General features: G+C 36.1%; 1 protein-coding gene across 16 annotated transcripts in view; it reads left to right on the plus strand.

Annotated features, from left to right (window-relative positions):
• SYT1 (synaptotagmin 1) overlaps positions 1–22899 on the plus strand; it is a 359624-nt gene that overhangs the window by 162649 nt on the left and 174076 nt on the right. For 2 of the 16 annotated variants that reach the window (XM_072864194.1, XM_072864267.1), the window contains one exon: positions 20667–20767. The exons of 13 other annotated variants lie outside the window; for them this stretch is intronic. The gene's annotated coding sequence lies outside the window, so the exon portion shown is untranslated. Of the gene's footprint in view, positions 1–14812; positions 14979–20666; positions 20768–22899 lie in introns of those variants that run through there. One more of the 16 variants, XM_072864232.1, reaches the window with a different exon arrangement.

Raw genomic sequence — 22899 nt, forward strand, 5'->3', positions numbered from 1 at the left:
TAAAATCCCGAAACAAAGTCAGAATGATCATTGTCTTCTTACTTTTCCTTTTTGCCTTTGGTCAGAATGCAGGAAGATATGAAAATGAAAACTTAAAGGGATCAGCAGTCTTAAAAATGTTCAGGCCTATCACTGTTCAGTTTGGGTTGAGTGGAAAAGAGGGCTTTACTCCAAACTAGAACTCACTGTCCCTACAGAAGCAACAGGCTAGCACTTCATGAGGGTTCACAGCTGTGGACTTTAAGGCAGACATTTTTCAATACATGGGTTACATATATGATTTAGTCACCCATAGTTTCTTTCATAGTCAGTGGAGAGAAGTAGGAACTTCAATGGCCCATCAAGATCTGCTTTAAGAAGAGAAAACTATGCCCTAAAACTCAACGGGTTAATCCGATATAGTCAATACCAACTCTATAGTCCATTGACTGTAAAGATCCCCTTGGATTACTAGGTCAGATGAAAATGCCTGTATTGTTGACATCTGTGGGGAAGATAGGGATTTGCAGATTGAATTAATCACCCTGTCTTAGATGTATTCCTTACTTACAGTGAGAGGAATTGTGCTCTAGGCACTATTAAATATATTGATTAGGCTTCTGTTAGTCACAGTGGTGACTAGTTCAGCTGTAGATGTCTATATGGCAGGCATCTAAAATTAAGAAAGATGAATTGTTGACTCTTCTATTGTATACTTAAGTCCATTTGACTTCTTTGAAAATACTTACTTACTGTCAGGCTTTGTAAGAATAGCATTTAACTTATTTGTCTTCATCCATTAGAAAATTCTGTGGCTATTGTAGCTACTGATAGTTCAGAATTCGGGGTATAGTTCTTGTGTTTATGTATATTGCCCTAAGTTGATAGTTCTAACTTATTCTAGCCAAGTTTACTTTGTCCTTGGCTTGTCTCATGCTGCTTCAGTAATGTATGCTGTCATGCTGTCTAGCACTGATTTGCTTTTAAAATCTTGATTCTACCATACCAGAAGTGGGTATGCTTTGGAAATGGGTAAGTGTCAGGAAGATTATATTAAAATAAATTGTCCTGTTCTTGAGCATATTCAGACCATATCTCTTCTCTTCATCTTCAACAAAGATGGGAAAAAGTTCTTTTCTTTATTTTCCTCCAAAGCATAAAGCATTGATTCTCTTTAGTCACCCCCAGAAAACATGTTTGTTATGGTGATCACCTCCTTTGTTTCCTCCACATCTGGCTCTACTTTTCTCATTTTTCTTTTTCCTTTCCCAGAAGAATTCTACAGTTTAACGGCTTTGGGCCACAGACGTTCAATTGTTATTTTTGACACACTAGGCAAAGTAACTTTGGCCTTATAGGCTAGACCCAGCTATCCAGTTTTTGCTGTGAGTTATCCTAAGATTCACATTAGTGAGACACAATTTTTGTCTCAAGATGGAAGGAAGCAGGAGCTGCTGCCTCCTTAGTTAACTTAGAATTTAAATAATGATGTGTTAAGGTGCTAATGACTTTGGAGTGTCAGTGTAGCTAGTATCACTCATCAGAGTGGTAAATGAAAGAATATGCTGCTCCCTCTTGAGTAATACAAGTAACTGAGCTCACCTCCAGACTAAACATTACTGGTTGTCTTTGTTTTAAATTTCTCTGTATGTCACTCAATATTGTTAAGCACACTTGGTTCTTCAAGATGCTACAAGAAGCAGGTACTGCTTATGTCAATAATTGTATAGTACTGACAATTGTAGTTGAGGATGTCTTTAAGCTATCTATCTTTTTAAGAAATGCATTCTGTTTGGTAATCTAGTTCATTCCCATAAAAGACATGAACTAGACTTGAGAGTCTTTCCACTAATGAGTTTTCTGGGCTGTACAGAATAGCTATTAAGATGAAAAAACTGTGACTTAGTGAGGTTAAATTAGATTTGTTATTTCTCACAACTGAACTCCCTTACGGTAGCTGCAGTGAGTTTCGAAAGCAGATGAAAAAAATAGGGCATGAGGCACACAGCAATTTTTCATTGTTATTACAGATGACGTATCTAAACTGGCAGTATGCAAGCATAGGAGGGACATATAAATTAGACAAAAAGAATTTATTTCAACTTTTTCAAAAGCATCAACAGAAGTAAGAAAAGGTATGAACTTCAGTGGGATGTGTGAATGAACATCATCATCTTTACCTAGCTATCTCTAGCTATCTTTCAATGCCAAAAGAAAAAAAAAAAGTACTGGAGAAAAAAGAAAGTAGTTTTGGACCTTTGTTCTGCAGTAAGTCAAAAAACAAATATGACATTCAAGGAAAATCTGTACTAACTTGCCTTAGTTCCTAATATTGTGTGCATATTACAGTCATTTTTCATTTTGAAAAGAATGAGATTACTAACGACCCATTCAAGGAAAACATTTTTCATAGTGGGCTGGATCTTTCTGTTCCAGGGGTATTACTAAAAAACTGTGATTTTCCTGCCACCTTAAGTTTCAGTAATATTAGATCAGAAGTAAAGTTTGTTGGGTACTAAGAACTACTACTTTCTGCCATTGCAAGACAGACGCACTTGGCACCTTTTGGGATAATGTTTGACCATCACAGTAGAGGACTACTGGCAAAACTGGGCAATGGCTAATTTAGGTACCATCAGTGCTGTTTCACTCTTTCCTTAAACTACCTAATTGTAACTGAAATGAGGCTTCTGTGGCACAAACACCTCTACTGTACTTGATACAAATGCGTAATTAGAGCACAAATAGATTTGTACAAACTAGACAATGGCTTTTTGTAGAGTAAATGAAGAAAAGAATTTTGCCTCACCTTCTTGTAAACTTGTATTAGGTCAGGCACATGATCTTCATGTACTGAACTGGTACAGTAGTCACATTTTCAAAGACCCTTCTGTCCTAATTGCCTTTTTTCTGTCCTGCAAGAGGTTATAAAGGAATCTATCATATATAGTTATATATTTTACCAGGGCATATTCTTAGTATATATGGAGGCAAACTCTCTAACCTCGCCAGTTATCCCACTGCTAGTTTCTGAAAAGATTTTACTTTTCAGTATATCAGACCTAGACAAGGAAGAAATTGTGTCCAAGGAAGTAGGAAGGTGCCCCCATTGCAAGTGTGAAACTGGAAATAGTTTATCACAGGCTTAAAGCCATTCTTTTCATTTCTTCAGTATTGTCCTTTCCCCCTTTTCTCAAATGCAAGTATTTTTCCAAACAAGAGGGGAAATATCTATCTTTGTTCGGTACTGTCATGGTAGTACTTGAAAATGATAGCCTTTGGATTGTAACTACTCCTGATAAAGGACAGGATGATAAATTTGTCAGAGGTGAACATGAAAGTTTCACAATAATAGTAGTAGGGTGAGAAATAGGAGACCTTGCCTCAGGTAGCTTGCCCCCACAGTGTCATAGGGCAGCTGCAGCTGCTGGCCATCACCGCCACTGCCTCACAGGGCACTCATGGACCGGGCACACAGGCGTCAGTTTGCAGCTCTTGATCATCTTCAGCGCCTTCCACCCACACACCATGCACCTGATGTTGTCATGGTGTACTGTGTGGGTAAGGCCATGCCAGTGACAGACAAGCTGTTGCTTAACTGGAATATTTGTTTTATTAACTAATATTAATAAGACAATGATATCTAAAAGTAGTAAAGCAATAATACTGAAAGAAACTCTACCTAAACAACGATTACAAATAATAACACTTATAACACACACATACACATGCCCCTAGCTCACTCATGGCCTGCTAGAGTTGCATGCTACCTATAGCCCATGGCCCAGCTATGCCAGGGAAGCCATGGACCATGCACCTATCTCAAAAGGTGAGGCTCCATGCTTCCTCCTGTGAGGCCGTGCCTCCACACAGTTGTCAAACCTACAGGAGGCTGTTGCTTTGGGGTCTTCAGATGATCTTCTTCAAATACCTCATGGTCTCATGAACATACTATTTGCTTTACCATGCTGTGTTTATATCACCAGCCTCCTGTTCTAAATACATCATGGTTTGCTGAATCAAATATCCGATCATTATCCCTTTCATCTCCTGCTTCTTCCTCATGTTTCTCCAGTTTCTTCCTCATGTTAATTCTGAGTAGTGGTCTCCAGGCAGAGTTCACTTCTTCCTGTCACTCTCTAGTCTCTGCTACCATTAGTCTCGAGGCAAATGTGAGTTACTTCCTCCTGCCAGCTGCACGCCAGGTCTAACTTAGTTCTCCCTTCTTACAACTCAGTGCTGCTAAGGTGAGTGCACTTGCCTCTGTGCGGATGCCTCCACACACAGCTCTGGATGAGCTTGTCAGGGGGTATTCATGCCCCAGGCTGTAAGGGATCGTGGGGCTGGAGCAGTGGGAGTGAAGTATGGGATGTATTTATTGAACGTACAATCTTACTGCCTTTGCCAGAAGGATTGGAAGTTGAGAAGGTGGATGAAATGGTTCAAAAGTGGGTTTGTTGCCACTTGACAGCCTAATGATGGTGGAAGAGGTCTCAGCAGTTAACCTTACTGGGAGAATTCCAATCCATCAGCCAGTTTTATACTTATATATAAGCCTTAACCTTATATCTCAGGTGCTCAGAAGACAGTAGAGCCTCAAAGAAGAATTAGCCAAAGTTCTGTGAAGTTCTGCAACTTCAAATCAACATGGTGGTTAGGTCTTGTTCTGACTTTTTCTATCAATACAACTTGTTTAAAAAAGTAATCCATCAATCCATTTAATTCCATAGTTGTAGCGTCAAATTATATTCCTCGTGTTCTCATCTGCTGTTTCATCAACACAAATGTAAAACAGCCTGATAAGATTAAATATCACACTGCTAAGGGACTACTGCTTCCTAAGAAGAATGGAACTAAAAAAATTGGCAGTTGCATCAGTTTTGCTGAAGTGAATAACTTTTAAACTTGCACTGAAATGTATTATAAGCAGCTTTTTTCCCTGCCAAATAACTTGCAGCATAGTGGCAGATTGGCTGTTGATTTACAAAATATTTTTACCCAGTTTATTTTAAAATAGAACCATAATCCTTTTCCTGTTGAGTGGCACTAAAGCAGTATTACATGATGTAAGCAATTAAAAATAATTGCAAAGGCTTGAAAGCTAAATGCTAACATGTAAAGGCCAAATTCAAAAGTTTTTGTTTCACTTGCCTTAGAAAAATTCCTACTTGTTTCACTGCAGTTTTCACCTTGCACTTCCTGATTTAAAGCACACACAGGACCAGATTAATAAAACAGATAATTGTGCTTTGTCTGCCAAATCTGCATCTTTCATTGCATGTGGTTATCAGTGCCCCAGATGAGTTTTATGTGTAAAATAGCCAAGTGTGAGCATACAGTGTTCATGTGTGACTCTGTATTTTGTATTCTTAATTTACCTTGCCTGGATGCAGTGTCAACTCACCTCAAAAATTCTCACCCAATATGATTAATTTCTTTTACGAACAGTATTAATTTCTGATGTGTAAATCTGATAGATCTGAAACTTACTTTGTCAGTGCAATATGTTGCAAGAATGTTCTGTCCCTTCTCCAACAGCCTCACTTTCTAGAACATTTATACATCTTTGCAATGCTTTTGCAACATATTTTCAGCCATTTTATTTCCATAGGTTAGCTTCAGTTGCACCTCAACACACTTCTGGAGCTCGCCGACATCAGAGCATGGATGGGATCAGATAGCGGTGCTGGCTTGACACATTTTAATATATGAAGCGTGAAGGTGAAAACTGCAGTCAGCAGTGCCAGTCAAATGGATTAATACTGTTGCTTAAACTGGAAAAAATTGACTAGGGCAGGGTAAACTGATCATTTGCAGTAAATTTTTTAAAATCATTGCACTGTCTCAATTTTAATGATTTGGGAACTAAGGACTGGGATTCATTTTGTCCAGTTGCAGATATCTGTAAGTTGGGTGTGTAAGTTTACAGTACACACCTCAGCTGGTTTTACAGCCAGTGGAAGGGCAATTCATCTTATTTTATTTCAACCTCTATTATAGGATGGGATGACTCATCTTCTGAGGGGGCTGTTTCTCACCATTGACTATGAAGGAACACAGCGTCTGTCAATTAAATTAGGGCAGATGAACTTGCCATGCAGCTTGCAGCGTCTACCTCCTGGAAATATAAATCATAACTGAAACACAAATACTTAAGGGAAATGCTCAGTTAGGTTACAGAAGTGGAAACAGAAAATGTTTTGGTGGAGTTGTATGTGCACTGATAGAGATCGAACTTTAGGTTAATATTTATAGGTAAAGATATTTTTTTTGTGGTTATCTGTTTTTCCCCAATAAACAGTGTATGGTTCTTATATCAGGAGGAAAGGAAGATAAGATACTTTTCTTCAGTTAAGCAGATGGTTCAGTGAATGGGTCAGACATGCTTTTGCCCCATGGATGTATGGTATTCTGAAAAAAGATATGGGAAAATATCTGAGAAGTTTAAAATTATTTTGCTTGATGCTGACATATGACACCCTCATCTAGTGTAAACATTAACTACTTCTTTTTTTGCCAAACCAAGTGAAGGTGTTACTTTAAGAAAATAAGTCTTAGAAGCAAAAATCCTTAAAAATTAGATCAAGTGTTGGGTAAAGTTTAATATTTAGATCACAGTGATCAATTTCCTAAAAACTGGTGCCCAATAATTTCTTAAAATCATATCCATTTAATGTGTTTTGTAGTGGAAATTTCAAATAAAGACAATTAAAATTACCTTTTAAAAGGTTGATATACAGATTTCGGTATCAACAAGAAGTCTGGCTGCACAGTATGTGCAACATGACCTTACTCTTATTTTTCATGGGAAGTGATTGTACTGGTTACTGCAAAGCTGTGAGCCTGAGGGGATGGCTTTATATTTATATTAGATCAATATCGTAATTAGAGAAAAAACCTTCTACAATCTGACATATCTTAAATTAACCTTTCAAAGTATTTTGTGGGCAGTCAGGGTTCACAAATCATTTGGTTTCTCAACCATTTATTCTCTGTGGAATTTTGATAAGGGAAGTTCATTAAATAATAATAAAAGAAAACCTATTAGGAATTGTGTATGATGTATGATAGCAGGAATAAAGACAAAGCCAATGTTGCTAGCACTCTATTTATGAAATCAGTCATACTTATAATTTGATTTTTTTGTCATGCCTTCTCAGAATCATTTTACAGTCTCTTTAATTTTACTTGCTCTTCTCCCTTTGTTTTGTTATCACTGGACATTTTTCCCCTGCCCCTTTTCTTCCTTCTCTTTTCAATTTCCTAAACAGATTATGAATCCAGTTAGAATCAAGGTGAACTTTTGAACTTAGTGTTGTTCATCTGATTAGAAAATGGGCATAATAGGGAATCTCATTTTTAACAATGATTTCATGAGAGTAATTGAATAGCATATTTCAGCTGGAGATCCCAAAGTGCTTTGTAAACGTGAGGCAGTATTATTATTGTTCAACAAATAATAGAAAAAGTGGAACAGATAAATTTAGGCATGCTTTTAAAAAATATTTGCCTTTGAAGTAGGGTTCTGAGCCCTTTAGGCACTCAAATTCTAGGTCGAGCTTTACCGAGGTAACTACCTCGAAGCTCCTTCTGAACCTGCTGAGAGCTGTGGGAACTCAGTATGCCTAAAAATCAGGAAAAAAGGATGAGGAGATAACAATCGCACATTTATAGAACGAAGAGATGAACTCAATACACAGAACAGATGAAGTCAATACACAGGAAGTCTTCATCTTCCTGATGTATACATTTGTCTTACCAGCTAACTTTTTCATGGTACCATTTTCCTCAGATGCTTAACTATGACATTAGAATGATATTTCAGACACTTGTCTTTTCAGGTCTTCACCAAAGTAATTTTCCTCAGGTCCCAGAGACCTCAGGCACACAGGAACTTTGCATCTCTACTTTTCTTTAAAGGCATAACGTACAAAGCATCTTGTAGAGTTTAATGGATGAAAGAAAGAATGTGGCTTATAACTGAGCCATAAACATTTCACTTTACAAGAAAGAGAGATGGCTGATTTAATTAAGAAATTAGATAAGCCTGTTATCCATGTTGGAGCTGTGATGATGCAATGGATTTGGGGTCCTATAAAAACTGGAAGCTATGCCTGTGCGCATTCCATTCAGCTTCTGTTGGGATCATTCAGAGATTATTATGGTTTCAGTTGGGCCAGAAACAGAGACAATTTTAGTATTATTTTGTTTTGTATTGCCACATAAAGTACAGTACGATTTTACAGTGCAAAGTATTTATAGCAACAATAATGATGTCTCTCACTTTACGTTCAGAGCACTCAGCCAGTTGCAATGCACCAGTTCCTATAAATCTACCATTTATCACGTTGTAACTTACAAAATTTACGTTCTTCCCAGAGTATATGTGTGTGTATATACAGAACTAGGGCATGCACATCCAAAACCTTTGCAGAAAGGTTAATCTTCTGTGTAAGAGAGGAAGTTTTGAAGTGATGGACAAACTAGTCTTTTTTTGTGTGAAAAGTTATTTAAATATTTTTTATTATTAAAGAACTCTGTACATTTGAGGAGAGAGAGACTTTACAAAGATAGTGGACAAGCTAAATTATCCAGTAATGAAATCTTCTCTTTCCATATAATTCCTGTTGTTGTTTTATATGTTTATTCATCATTTTTAGGTAACTTGTCTGATGTGAAAAACCTTTCATTAACTGTTGTTGCTTACCTTGTCTCTAGCTAACATCTAATAGCAAGCAATTACTTGTATTTCTACATCATGAGAGGAAACAACCCCCTCTTTTAAGCAATATTTGGCTTTGAAGGTATTAATGATTAGAAAATACTTTTTAAAACATGAGATGCTAAACAGGGAATCTGACCTATGTTCAATCCCTTGTCATAAGGCTGTGCACAAAAAGGACTTTCTTCTTAAAGAATAGTATTGCAGATACTGTTAAATATTCTTTGTAAATACAGCAACATTTGCATGTTGTGCCCTCGAATTCATCAGGACATTTGCCATTCACTTCAGCAGGATCAATATTCCTTGAATAGTATATGTTTGGTGTAAAGAATATATATAGATTTCTTCTGTGTGGCATGTGCCGCAAAATTTAAGAAATAGATTTGATTTTCCCCACCCATATCTTGTCCTCCTTTGCTTACCATTTTATTTTTATGTGCTTACTTATGCTTCCAATACCTGGCAATGAAACTTAGCTCAAATACTACAAAGGATGCGTTTTAAGATTTAATCTACATACAAAAATAATCCTATCAAAGAGTCAAGTGTGACTTGAGAATATATAACCTGCTGGTCTGATTCAGAATGAAAACTAATTTCACCTGATTACAAATCAGATCCAGAGTGCATGTGTTGTATGTTGAATATTGGTGAATTTCTTGTTGCATGCTCAAGTCTCAGTGTAACCTAAAAGAAATTAGGGTAATTATTCATAAGAAATATATCCAAAAGTAGTGATAAAACGCTCTTGTTGCTGTTAGTAAAAACTAAAACTAGTGGAAAATGAAAATATACTTTTAATTTTTCTGGGCAATATGAAACAACATTGTATAGATTCAACACTTTCAATCTAATGGAAGAGCTAGATCTTGCATCCGTGTTTCTACTGCAGTATGGTCTTCACATGTACTCACTTGCAGCTGGGTGTCCACACAAGTCATTTATGGAGATCCACACTCCTGCCCACCTCTTTAGGTGGTGTCTTACCCTGCTGTTCCTCTTCTCCAGCAGTTTTTACCATAGTCTTACCGTAGTCATGGTGGGCCGTCGTACTGCTGGCCCACCTCCATCCTTGTTTTTTACTGCCTAACTCAGACTCGCCCATTGTCTCGATGCATTCCTATGGATACATTAGCTAAATGCCTTTTCAATTTGATAATTCAAGTGTAAATATTCACTTTCACATAAATATGTGGTTTTAAGAAAATTTGATGGAGCATAACTTCAAAGTTTAAATTCTTTCATTTAAAAAATCCCTTTGTGGTTTCTTTACTTGTTTCCTTCAAATAATATATTGGAAAAGAATGAAAGGATATAATTTCCTTAAAGACTTTGTAAGACACAGTTAATTTTTATAAATTCCTGTTTTTTCCTATGCAAAAAGAAAAATAAGCTTTGAATATTTTAATCCAATTCAGTAATATAATACTAAATCTAACTAAAATATCGAAATAGCAGCTGTCACCTTTTTGAGTGTTAATCTCCTGGTGGTAATACTTTTTTTATTTTTTTCCACACGGTGTTCTTAGTCAATATAAAATACTTCCCCATCTGTCCTGGTTTGCTTTCAACTACTGCTAGCTGTGGCAGCTTCTGGGAGTGTTTGTGTTTGGGAACATCTTTCTGTAGTACATCCCTTCAAAGGAACGATGTGTCACTCGAAGCCAAGTGCATGCAGGTGCACCTAGAAAAACGTGTTTACTGATGTGTCTGCCTCATCAGTCACAGTTGACACTCATATTGTGAGATTAAAAGGTTAGCAGCTTAAAGCTCAAAAATAACGCATTATCAGATGAATAGACTGTGAACTGGAATAGTTCTCTAAATCTTTAAATACTTATTGTTGCTGATGATTATATTAGCAAGTTTGCTGTTGTCAGTAGTCTTTTACTAGGTAATAACTGAGGGGACAATAATTGAAGGCAGGCAGTATCATATCTTAATATTGCCAGAACTGCAAGTAGTAAAGACATTGTTAATTCAAACAGTTGAAATCTTTTCATATTAAAATGGAATAGTATCATGCAAAAGGTTAGAAAATAATGTCAGTGAATATGACTAAGGTTATATAGAGGGTTTGCACGTGCTCTGTGTTTGATTTCCAGGGAATACTGAGGTAAGGTGCTTGAAAATGTCTGTAGCAGAATAATGCTCTTCTTAAAAATATAACTTTGCACTTGCATGTATGGTTCTAATTCTGCAATCTAGGATACGAATCTCTTCTGCTGACACTTTCAGTGAAAACTGAGGGATTTCAGGATCCATTAAAAAGATTTTTGAACATCATGGAATCAGCCTATTACAGCTAATTTTTCTGTGGAACAATTTTTTATTTTTCCACTGTTTTTAATAAATTCTTTACCATTTGTATAAAAAAATAAAATACATGGTTGACAAACTTGCCATTCTTGCTGCGCATCCTGGGCCTGATACGAGTCCAAAGATCTGCCTATTAAACATCCCTACCACTTGTGAATGTTACCAATTCCATACAAACGTAGTTCTTTCCATGGTACTGCGTCTCTATTATAAAAGCTTTACCATGACTGTTCGTGCATTTTGAATTTACAGACAGGAAAGACATTTGGATTGTTATTTAAAGAGTTACCTTTTTTACACATTCTCTCCAGCCATGTATGGCCAGGAGTTTCTTGAGTTTTGAAGTTTCTATGCCTCTGGGACCCCTTTACTTACCATTTCTCAATATTAAAGGTCCAGCGTGAGATATTATTTTGAACCTTCTGTGAAATTCACTTCCTTGGCTGTAACTTTGCAATAAATTTACTGCTATTTTGCTAGGTAGAATCTCAAAGTATTTGCTCTTTTTGCTTTTGTAGATAATTAGGCAGGAGTTTAGGTCTAGGGAAAGAAGAGTGTAGTATTTTGCAAGTGTAAAAAATGAGCATAGAACTGCCTGGACTTTGGAGTTCTTGAGGAAAAGCTTCTTGGATACTGATTTTTGTCATGATGAGTCTTCTCATTAGAGTCTTTCTTCTCCCTTAAAAATACCTTTAATTATGGTTTTCTATGGCTAACCCCTGCCACTTGCATGTTATCACATATACATACATGTTTAGAGTTTACTAAGTTTGATCTACTTTGGTCCCATTTCTGAAGGGTACTAATCAATAATAATTCAGCCAGCTCTACAGAATAGATGGCTCTGATTGAATGAATAAAGAGTCTGTGGCAGACAAAGAGGAGCTAAAGCCAGGAGTATTCATAAATACTTCTGTTCTGTATGTGAGGTTAAGCAGGTTGCCAAAATCATACTGTATTGTGATTATGAAATTCTTTCTACTCCAACAGTCACTAAGGCTACTAATGCTGGAAATCTTAAGGCAGTACATTGGGATAGCTTATATCTAAATATTTTTAAATGTTTGGCAGAAGAACTCTCTGGATTTTTAATATCGATTTTCATTATAGCTTGGAACACTGGGGATGTTCCAGAAGCCTGTGGGAGTTAAGGTCGTGCTAGCATTGTTTTTTTAAATAGGTGATATAACCTAGGTAATTATAAGCCTGTCAGTCTGACATCAGTCTCAGGCAAAATATGGAAATGCAGGTGTGGGATTTGAATAATAAAGGATTGAACTCTGCTGAGGTAAACAATATGTTTTATAAGCACAACTGTTAAGATATAAGAAAAGCAGCTCAAGTTACAGAATGCGGGGTGCTACCCAGGAAAAGCATTTAGGTAAGGTAATGGGTAATAATAATGGATAGAGCTTAAGTTTTTCATCCCGAACAGTAGCCAACAAGAGCTAATGTAATCACTGAACGTATGAACAGGACAATGTAGAATAAAACTAAGGAGATCATTTTACCTCTTCTGCTCTGTGCAGCTAGAGAATACAAAACCTAATCCTATTTCCCACTATTCAGCAAAGATGTTGGAAACCTGAAGAAGGCTTCAAGAGCCACAAGACTTGTTAGAAAATGTTCTGTATAGTGATACATTATCTTGAGGACTTTTATTCAATTCACTTAGCAAACAAAATCATTAAGGGAAGACTTGATATTAGTTTATAATGGTATGCATGAAGAACAGAAAACTGAAAACAGAAGGCTTAAAACCTAGCAGACAAAGATGTAAACAGGTTGGCAATTGAAAGTAGATGAATTCATACCATAAATAAAGAACCATGGTGACACCTCTGAAAATAGCGATGGTGAGTTCTTTAAGACCGGTAGTTTATAAATCAAAGTCGTGATTTTCTAAGACAGAATCTCTGCTACAAATAGGAATTTCTTGTGGGAATTCCCAAGCCCTTCATAATACTGCAGGTCAGACTGCGTGATAACAATATTCCCTCCTGGCTTTCTAATCTACCTCTGTGTGTCAGCAAAGCAGGTATGGCTTTGAGTTGCGCTGACAGTGATGTGTGGCTGTAATCAGGTCTCAGAGCACATGGTGGTGTGCTAGAATAGGCCTCTATACATACCCACTGGCCCATGGGGTGATACCCTCCAACTGGTTCTTGATCATGAGAATAATACTGAAAAATCATACTGTTTTAGCATTGACAATAAAGACAGTATTTTAATTTCAGCAATTTACTTTCAGAGCCAAGAATAAGACAAATAAGAAATCTAAATCTAAGTAATGATGTGAGAAGGTCTGCTAACTCTTGAAGAAGGTTTTGCAAGTATCAATACCACCTTGCAGAACACATGTTCCATTTAGCTTAATTTAGTTTAGTTTAGTTTAGTTTACTATGGGTGAATATCTCTACAACTTTGCAGGTGACCCCCCCTATCAAACCTTTCCGTGTACTGTGTAAGGAATACCTGGTCATTTTACAAGACCCATTTGATACTAGCTTCTACTGTACAGTTACCAGGCTGTGGCATTAGAATATGACATTTTCAGTCATTACTACTTACATCACTTCCAGTAAATTATTTAAAAGCTATTATGAGTTCTTATTGATCACAGTATAAAATTAAAGTTGAAAGTGTTACAAAGAGCAAAACTCAACACATTTTACTTCTCTCACAGAATTTTTTTAGATTATCAAGATTATCTTTAGATTAAGATTTTTAGTTGAAATATTTTAATGTTTGTCATTTTTAGCCTAATATTATAATGCTTTTTCTTTACAAAGGAGTTTTAAATAGTACCATTGCAAGTATCTGCATAGATCTCTGAAAATACGTGCATCAACACAGAAAGATGAAGAACTCACAGCAGCATTAAGAACAAACTACGTTTTATCGTTCATGCTACAGAGATTTGCAACCATTTGCTTTAAACTACAGACTTCAAATACCGAGTGTATATATGTCCTCCATTTAAAAAATACTCTTTTACTCTAATGTTTATTTTGTTTAATTTACCATATGACAAAAATAGATACGCACAATGTAATACTTGATTGTGCCTATATGTTTATATTGCAGTACCTTTTAAATGAATCAGAATATATTCCAAGGTATGAGTTGGTATTTTTAGGAATTTTCTTTTGCCCTGTCCTATTTTAGATCTTTGTAAGAATTCTGCAAGTGGTTAAGTGAGCATGATCTCGAAAAGACTGTGGTAAGTAAATGCACTAAAGTGAGAAATTATTCAAGAATGCTTCAGATTTGTATGGACTTTATTTTTCCACTTACTTTCTTGGCTCTTAAGTAAGAAAGGGTAGTTAAATGACTTGTAGTATTAATGTGTCATACTAATTAAAAGGTATTTGAGCACTCTGCAGATTAGTGTTAGCCTTGAGGCGAGAAAATCCACCGGGTGAGCACACTTGATTATCATTAACAGAATTTTACTTTTCATTATCTGAGTTAACATTTTTGTGTAAAAACCTACCACAATTAGGACTTTGCTCTTCTCATGTCACTGGTGTAATGACAGCACTCTGGCTCTGGGGGCAAACCGAGGTTATGCTGAAGCTGAGTGTAGGTCTGAACATCAGGAGGACTATATTAATTCATGCCACCTGGCCCTAATGCCATCACATATGTGCAAGCTGGTATGAGGTTTGCTCTGGCTGCTCTGCTGATATCAACAGGTGGGAGCTATACCCGAGTGAGGAATGTGAAGGGAATTCACACTTGTCTACATCTGGTTGCTTTTCAGCTTTTTTATACTGCTCAGGCAGGTGGACCTTATGCTTGGGCAGTTTCTGCATCAATTATAAAAATTACTTATGATCATGTGTGAGACCACTGGCATCTTTATCTACTTTGTGTACTCTGTTTACCAAACAAGAACTTAATGAAGAAGGAGCACTGAAAGAAAAAAAGAGAACCTGGAAAAGAACAGAAGGTAACAAGATAATGCTTAAGAAGAAATAATTCTGCAATCTCCTGGGTTTTTTATTGTCATTATTATTACTGAATATTCCTTCCTTGATTTCAGGTTTTACAGAAGACATACATGTAGTTGCACATATCAAGCAGTGATCTGACTACTAAAAAAAAAAAGAAAAACCCAAATCACTATAAAAATGTCTGTAGCATAGTAACAAACTTCACCCATTCACTTTACCTAGTCTCTAAGTAGCTAACAGATTCTCTGTGGCACAAAATGGGATTATATGAGTGGCAATCAGAATTTGGTATTTATTTCCTCAGTATGCAGGACTTCTGATGTAGCAGAATTTCTGATGTTTTAGTACTGATTCCATTTCCTGATGTTAGTTGAGAGAGAAAAGGGTAGGGGGTTAATGTTAACATCACCAGTCACAGCTGCAGGTCTAGCATAGAAACTATAAAACCTATGATGACTTGACTTAGTTGACATGTTATGGAACCCATGAAGCTGTAGGACATACTGTAGGGTCCTGCTTTTTCTCTTCAGGTACTTGACTTGTTTCATTAGTTCTCATGAAAGCTCTGTCTGAGCAGGTAGCCTATGACAAAGCATTTAAAGGGATATAATTGGATATCTTAGATGTATAAAACACTATAGAAGAAAACAGTGAGTTTTCAAGATCTCATGATGGCTGTTGATAAAACATTGAAATCTTTGCTGCACTGTCTAGATCTGAAGCTACTGAAATGGTTGAGCCATCTAATGTACAGCAAACATAAAACCAAAGCTGTGCTTCAGCTAACAGCAAACTTTTCTGAATCAGCACCACAGGAAAAGCCCTTCTCTGAAGCTCTCTGAATCGCCCCATTTTGCTGAAAAGCCATGGAGGGACAGGTACAAATTGTGGCTCTTCTTGTTATGGGGTGAATGTGGTCAAGTGACCTCATCTCCAGTCTTCCCTACTTCACTATCTGTAGAAGATGCAGACTGACTTCCTGACTCCCCACATTATATATTTTATCTATAAATACATGCTACAGAGACTGCTTTGTTCGCTTGAACTACAGCATCCTTCACAAAAGAGCCCCAGACTTTTGCGCTATCTGTTCCATGCAAATAATTAAGGTATTCATAATCATGGCACTTCATTGTATTAATTAATTTTAAAGAGTAATTACTGTAGTAAGTGGCTGCTTACTTACGTATTATTAAAAATGAGAGCATTTGTGAGAAAAGGCTAACAGAAAATAATAAAATGGAGGAAGCACAATGCAACATAGTAAAGGCAAAAAAGTAAGAACAGAAAAGATTGAACACTGCAAACTATGACCTGAGTTACTTACGATACATCTCTGATTAACAGTGGTGGATGTTTTGCATGAGTGATAAGAAAAGTATTGGGACTGTGTAGATTGATACGAAATTTCAACCATGGTATGAAAGTAGTGTACATCACAGGTACGAGAATAAACACACAACTTTCCTTTCAAACGGAGCGGCAGACAGCAATAGTATGACTTGCAGCATGCTGCTCTCATGCAAAGTGGCTGTGTTTGCTTTGTAGAACTTCATCACCATGTGGTAAGTCCCAAAGCAGTGTCTTGATATCTTAGCTCACTGTAACCCAAGCATGTCAGCACGGCCCCAGGAATGCATGGCTCTATTTGACTTAGAATCTGGCTTCACATATCTTTTGACTCTCCTTCCTGGCTGAATAAGACAGAGAAAAGAGACTTCGTTGGGTTTGTATCTCATGTTTGTAGTCTGGCAGGGTGGTCCAAACCATTCATCTGTTTTCCTGAATAAGTGCTGTGGAATTGCTAAGAATTACATGCAACTAGAGGGCTTCTGTGAACTCTGCACAGGTGCCCATTGGGTAAGGGGTGGGGAGGTTTACAGGGCATAAATCAGAGTACAAAAATCCTAAGACTTTTGATATCACTATGTAACGTTCCCAATATTAAAAAAAAAAAATTCCCCATCCTTCCCTCCGTCAAATGTCTGCCAACAGATACAGAAGTTATTAATATTAGTTGATTCTTAATGTTATTTGCCTATATATTTGTCCTTTAGTGTTGAATGTCATTGTTTCTGTCTGTGGTTTAACAGCTCCCTGCCACCAAAGTCAGGAGTATCTAGTTTCCCTGTCTGTGCACTCACCAGTTCTCCTAACTCTGGAACTTCCCGTGAGCCAATACGTTTTACTAATACAGCAAAAAGATAAGCTAGTAGTAGAAGATGGATAGTTTACAGCTGTACTAACAAGTAGAATTATTTCATAGCACGGGCCACTGAACATTGAGGAGAATGGAAGGAGTTTGTGGAACCACATAGCCAGGAATAGGGAAAGGAATAAGGAGAAATGAAGGCAAAACATCCTCTTTTCAGTATCAGTAAGCCCTTAAATCAGGTCAGTTCCTTACAGCCCCCCATTTTGATCTTATATATCCAAACTCATATCCTTTTCTCTGTTATCTGAGTTTGTCTCATGAGAGCTATATCCTCTCAATGCAGTGTTTGCCTCTCCTTGCATTTTCTTAAACCACAGAGCCACAGCTTTGGTACTACCCCTTTAAACACTAGAGGTCAAGACAGGCACAACAGTACAGTCAACATATTTCCTTCTAGCAATAATTAATTTTTTTTGCATTCATAACCAGATGTCTGGAAAATAATAAAATCATTAAGAAGACACAGCTGTAGTTTTTACCAGACAAAAATAATTGTTCCTTGTTCTGGTGTCAGCTATGGGATTGCTAGTTAGAGAGTACATTTTTTAGGTTTGACCACAGGGTGAGTGCTTTGCATGCAAATGACCTATGCTGCATCACCGAAGGAACAGGCTCGGTTTCCACAAGTTCTCTATCGAGTCCTTACATTGCTCTATACTTTTCTACCCTTGTCCTGCATGATTTGCTGGTCCTACAGCTTACAGTTTTTATCCCTACACATAGGAATGTGTAGTTTCCTGAAGAAAATAATTGATCAACTTTTTTCCATTATAAAGTACTTTGGTTTACTGTTCCTTGTGTTTGTGCATATTTATACCACTGCAAGAGTGTTCAATGAGTGTTTATGTAAAACATAGGCGAGCTTAAATATGAAACATAGAGACAAGCTCCAGAAGAGAATAAAAACAGCCAAAAATAGGCTGATGCTTTACCCCAGTATAAATACTAAGGAATTATGAATTTGCTGCAAGACTGTAGTAAAATTTTTAGACTAATGGAGGGGGTTGTGTCTTTTTGATATTAAAATGGTAACATCTGTAAGTTTTATAACTTAAACAGAAGTTGTGCATAAGAAATGAGTGGACTAAAATCAGATCTGTACTAATTTTGTAGTAAATCTATAGTATAGCTTTGTACTCTTCAACAAGATTTTACCTATTCATCAATAAATATAATTTGCATATGTGTATGTGTGTCTAATATGTGTGATATTATGATATGGTAATAATATATTACCTTGCCAGTATAGTTCATTATGTTATACAGTCTGTATCATCAATTTTAATTTCCTTTTTTGGTGTATTTGGATGTGCATCAGGATCCAGCTTAGCTAGAGATATGGAATTAGCATATTGTTTCTTGGGGAATTCCCTTGAATGTGCTTGAGTAGTTGTCTTGTGTGAGACGTGAGCAGCATTGCTTGCAGAAGGGGTGGAAGTTTGTTTCAAGCCATATGCAGTAATCCTGTGTTGCTGTACCTACTTTAAAACCTCAGGAAAGCTCTTCAGACTGTGAGGATCACTGTTCAGTGAGTAGCAAGCAGCAGTGATGGGCAGGTTTGTCCCCTGGAAAGTCAGTGCTAGGTCACTTTACAAAGCATTTTGGTAGAGCTTCAAACAAGGTCTGTGTGGGAGGCCAAGTAAGAATCTAATCTCATTTTGTGGCCTGAACATATCACCAAGGAATGAAAAGTAAACCTAAGGCCTTTCTATTGCTTCTGTACGGAGGGTGAGGGCAGGGTGTGATGTGCTGGGGGAGACATGCAATGTAAATTACCTAAATTTGGCTTTTTTTCCATAGATGTATTTATTTTCAGAAGGTAATTTCAAATTTAAATAGGGATGTGACTGACAATCTAACTGAATATTGAATCCTACCAAAAATCAACCTTGGTGTGACCAACCAAGAGAGACAGGCAACATGACTTTTTATTAATATCACATGCCAAGGAACATTGTGTCACTTGGCATTGCTATGATGAATGGAACAAAATGTTGCTTTCTGGCACAAAGCTTAGAAATGGAGAAAATTGCAATCAATCAAATACAGCAACATTAGTGAAACTTGGGTGAAAAATCTAGTAGAAACCTAGGAACATAACTGTGTAACTATCTCCCATTATTGCTCATTCAGCTCATGTGCAATCCCATTGTGAGATTTAAGTTTTATTCTCATCACACTTTTAATCAAGACTTTATTGTGAGAAGTAGAATTCCATTGAAAAGTCCATGACCTGTTGCTTGAGGGCTTTTTTTTTTCAATGTTTTTTCTATCATTTAAATTTGAGAATGTCTGCATGTGCATACAATGTAACATAATTTAATACATTTATTTATGGTAGTCACATTAGACATAGAAGGAAGTATAAAATTTTTCTTTGACCTTGGTAATAAAAGATGACATCCTGCAAAGTTGCAAAGAACACTGGTCCATATCAACAAATGCCATTTTACACCTCAGGTAAACCCAGCCAATGACAACAGATTTGGGTACAACACAATTAAGGACACAAAACAAAATGCCAATCGTAGAATTTGTTTATATACTTACTTCTTTGTTGATGAGATCTTTTATTGTTATATAAGTTATTTGAAATACATTTCACTGTATCTACACATATATATGGCATCCTAAACAAGTTTGGCTCCATTAATTTTGTAGTAAATAATATTGCCAGGAGCTTTTTATTTCCCAGGTAAGGAACAGCAGCTGTATGTGCATGTATGCCTTTCTGTGCATTAAATTGAATGGCCATTTTTTGTTACATATTACACTGTCTTGTATGCTTTGTTTTCAGTATTTCTTCCTGGTTAAAAATTGGCATCACACCTGGGAGGGAAAGAAGAGCTGGCATTAGATAAAACTTACAAACAAATAATGATTTTTTTTTTAAACTTTTTTTTTCTTCTTACTTTAATACAGTAACTGTTTACTGATCATAGATTTTACTTTTCTTAATGAAGAAAACATCTCTGCCATTATAATCTACTTGTGGTCAATAGCCTTGGACAGAAATCACAGCAGTTGTCACTGTTGAAACTGCATCCACCATTTCTGCCTTTTTATCCTTGAAAACCAAGAGGACTAAACATCACTTAGCTTTATCTTTGTCCACAAAAAAGTAAGAATAAGAATCATAAGAGCTTAAACTGATAAGAGAAAATGCATTAAGGCTCAAACTCACAAGGCATTTCTAAGTCTAGATTCAGTAGATTTTAATAAGTCCTAAATGCCTTTGTAAATATGGGTCATAACGCTTAGGAGCAAAAAGCACTTTTCTAGTAAAAGACATTTTGACAATTGCTGTGGAACAAATGCTGGTCTCCATGACACCAGAAGAATCCAAAATTACCATCTTGAATTAATTGGTTTTTACTTGGGGCTTTTTTCTTAGGATGAATAGGGACAGCTTCTGATCTTGCACTAGTAAGTGTTATTGCATTGATTACTGATTTTAATTACGCCTTAGAAAGAATGCAACGGTACAGGAAGTCATTCATGTACAGACGAAGTTCTGATTCTTCATCAGACAATATGTAATATACTGGGATAGATTTTGTTCGAAGTTATGTAAGTATAAATCTGGATTAGCTCTATTGAAATCAATGTCATTTTTTCACTTTATGTGTTTTAGTCGTATTTCTGCAAATAGAATGTGGCCTGCATGTTTTTAGATGAAAAATAGAAAAGGAGACTCTAGAACCAGCATCTAATATTTACTCCCTCATAATCTTGCTTGGTTAAATTAAGTAAAGAACATTTAGGGGTTTATTTCCTTTAAGTATCTACTTTCATTGCCATTAAGCTGGTTTTACAAGCACTGAGACCCCATAAAAGTGCTTGTTTACTTCTTTCTGTATTGTACAGAATTCTACAGAAGGACTTTCTTTTTTGTCCTACAGAATATTTCTCTTATTTGAAAGTTTATTTTTTATTTGTCTGATCATTTTATTTGCCTGTTCATCATTGCTGAATAACTCGGAGAAGTCTTTCACTTAATTTCCTGTGTGACATACATCTCCTAGCCTTTACCTCCAAATCAAAGTATTTTCATTAATTTCCATCACTGTTTTGTTCATTCTGTTATGAAACAGCAGGAATCCTTGCTTATGGGAAAAGCCTCTATTAAAACAACAATACATTTTATTTTATCTGATATTTATTCTTTCCCATCCACTTCCATACAAATTCTAGTTTACTTTGGCCATATACTGTTGTTTGCTTATAACTCTGGTTATAAGCTATGTATGAAGTGGGTGTATATGTACAGAAGTTTAGCATGGCATCCAGTGATTTCCACTATCTCACTAAATGGGACATCAAGTTTTGAGCTGTGTCAGTTTGGCCAAGTGTAAAACAGATCCATCCATGTAAGTTCAGGGGGAACTTTTGCTCCTTGTTTACAACATCATTAGTAAACACAGATTTTATTAGGTGTATTCTGAGATTTTATTAGATATATTCTGTGTAAAATAAACAAATATACATATATACACATACATACCTATTTATATACACATTTTTATTTTATTTCTAGATATATAGTTATTACATATATTTATATAAAAATGTATTTGTATACATATATATATATTCCTTTGCCTTCAAATAAGAGCCTTCCAGCCACAGTTTCATTTAGCTTTCCCAGAAGTCCATATGTAGCTGAAATATTGTGAGGTACTAGACTCAGTGATGTGAACACTGTGGCAACAAAAATTTGAGCTATTTTAGCCCTGTATCGCCAGTCTGGAGGGACTTCTGAGTATTGCTATATTTATTACTTTATTGTCTGTCTCACTTAATCATCCCCCTAATGATTATATATAGTTTATTTTTCTCACTTTAAAGACTATTAAGTCTGAAACAAATCTATTTTGCATTTTGTAATACATGATATTGTTTTATATTGAAAGATAAATTTAAAGAAAAGTATAGCAATGAAATTTATCCTTGAAATAATATTTAATCTTTTGGTATGTATAAGCTGTAATAAATAACACTCTTATTAAAGGTTAAGTATTGGAACAGAGAGGGAAATTGGAGAAAAACAGTAAATATTAACGTAAAATGTATTGGTCTTTAGCCTTTTTTATAAAGGGCTAGATGACTATGTATTCTGAAATTTCTTTCCTAATTTTGAAAGGTGACAGATGAGAGGGTTTTAAAATCTCTTTTGAAAGATCATTTGTTGGTTAAACTGAGGCATAAGAGCTTATATTTAACTTTTTTGTAAATCAGAGGCAAGGAGCTCAAAAACATACAGGCAAATGATGGAGAACCTGTCTGCTTGTGGCTGGAACTATTTTACGTTGAAGAAGAGCAACACAATTGTTATTTGAGATATGACATTCTGTCTAGTGAGATAATGAGAATCAATGGAATATACACTAAATTTTATCATCTCGATTTTGTTTCTCATACATGAAAATTTTGGGGGAAAAAAAAGATGTGAGGTTCACATGTAAAGTAAGGCAGTCCCACTCAGCAAAAGCAATGCAAGATATCAGCATTCTGTGCATGCTGTGGGAAGGACAAAAAAGAAAAGTTCTTCCTGTGGAAAGATCCGTATGAAAATCTTTTTGGTGATAGAGGAGGAGGAGGAGGAGGAGGAAAAATTAACATCAATATTAAAGTGCAGTTGGGTTGGATCAGAAGTCTTGATGATACATCTGGGAGCAGAATAATGTAAATCACTGCAGGTA

Source organism: Ciconia boyciana, chromosome 1, assembly GCF_034638445.1.
Source record: "Ciconia boyciana chromosome 1, ASM3463844v1, whole genome shotgun sequence".
In the NCBI taxonomy this organism is placed as follows: domain Eukaryota; kingdom Metazoa; phylum Chordata; class Aves; order Ciconiiformes; family Ciconiidae; genus Ciconia; species Ciconia boyciana.